Here is a 1,841-nt window from a genome sequence, read left to right on the forward strand (position 1 = left end):
CATCCCTCCATCATGTTCTGTTTGGCAATATGACGTTAACATGGTCATGTACCCACTCCTTGTATATCTTTACACAATGATTATTGACCTTGTACTTCCACCTGGCCTAGACTTGGTCACATAGGGGGTAGGCAGACAATGTCAGACAACATTCAGAAAGCTGTGAATTCAACAAAAGCTACACCTGGAAATTTAAACTCACATAACAGGCCGGTTCTGCAACCTTGAGGTCGTAGCACGGATCTCCTGGTCCGTATCCTGTCCCGAAACAGCCGTTCATCAGAGCAGAGCCCATGCCCACTGGGTAGGAGAATGCCATTGGTTGGGAGCTGCCATCTGGTTCACTGTCCTTCCTGACGGTGTAGAAATAGTAATTCTTGTGACACATGGTTCGTTTTTAACAGATAGACCAGTAACATCTGGCACTTGTGACGATGGACCTAACGGCCCAGCTGGTTATACATATCTTAAGAGCCACAAACACCAAGAGTCATTTTACTGCCAATTGATAAGCACCACCGTTCGTGCTATCAAATATGCTTAGCTCATAAACAACAACAACAACAAATCAACAACTTACCCGGGGTCTTCTTCAACGTCTACTTTCATGTGCATTCCTGGTGGAGCGAACATGTCATCCTCCACCATTCCTTTGTCTGGAACAAAGTCCACTTCAGCCTGAAAGACAATCATCTTTATCAATGAAAAGAGGTCCCAAATAATGTTGCCTGCACAAATAACCTCAACAATATACAGGCATACTTTTCGCAATGTCAGATACACTACACTTGAGGGCCTTCTAATATGCCACAATACCCCCATTTCATACTCACATGTGTACTACAATCCAACTATGAACTATGAGACTTTCAAGCTTGTGCTTTCATGTTCTCTGAGGGGGGAATAACTAATAAAATCTGTTTCTGACAAAAAAATGCATCCCCATTATGTACCTTTATTTCATGATCTCCACCGTCGTCATTAGCTCCTTCCTCATCTTTCTTGTCATGTTCAGCTGTATGCCCAGAGGGAACAAACTGAATGGTCACTTTGCTCCGGGACACATACGTTGTGAAGACAATACGATTGATTTAAGAATGAAAACAGTGTGTTTGCTTTAAAAATACTAATAATCCACCTTGGCAGTGCGCATAAAAAAGTTATAGGTTTGTACATATAAAACAATTTTGCAATTCAGGGTGCTGAGTGAGGTATATAATGATTCAAAGCTTCACAGATACATTATCTGTCATTCCTTACTTAGTGCAAATATCTTGTCGACTGTGTCATCCGCCACCTCTTTTTCCACTTCTGCCGTCACCTCAGACTCCTGTTGCACACTTTGTGCCAAGATGTCTGGTCCCATGTTCTCCACACTGCCCAGCTTCTTTATTGTGTCTGTTAGCTTCGCCGCGTCGAAGCCACCTCCTGATGCTGTATCAAATTGTGAAAAAAAACATGAGGATTTACATGATAAGAACAAATTCCGTTTCTTTATCGAGTCCAGAATGGTCACTACCATGTACATGTACTGAACACCATGGACTATACACCAACCAACGAATATAAAGAGAAGAGATTACTAGTAAGGAGATTGGTGGATATACAGACCCTCCCCCCCCCCCCCCCCAACTGAATCCTAGCTATTAACAATGGCAAATGTGCCACCAAGGTTTCTGTGACACTCAAAACGAGAATCTACAGATAATCGTCATCACTCTGCCAGGGACTGTGGGATTTCCATATACGAGACTACTGCCGAAAATAACAAGAAGTTTATTCGCAAGTTCGTGCCCGAGGGCTAATTGCAAGTACATAGTATACACATAGTGATAATGGAC

The sequence above is a fragment of the Branchiostoma floridae genome, chromosome 4 (assembly GCF_000003815.2).
Source record: "Branchiostoma floridae strain S238N-H82 chromosome 4, Bfl_VNyyK, whole genome shotgun sequence".
In the NCBI taxonomy this organism is placed as follows: Eukaryota; Metazoa; Chordata; class Leptocardii; order Amphioxiformes; family Branchiostomatidae; genus Branchiostoma; species Branchiostoma floridae.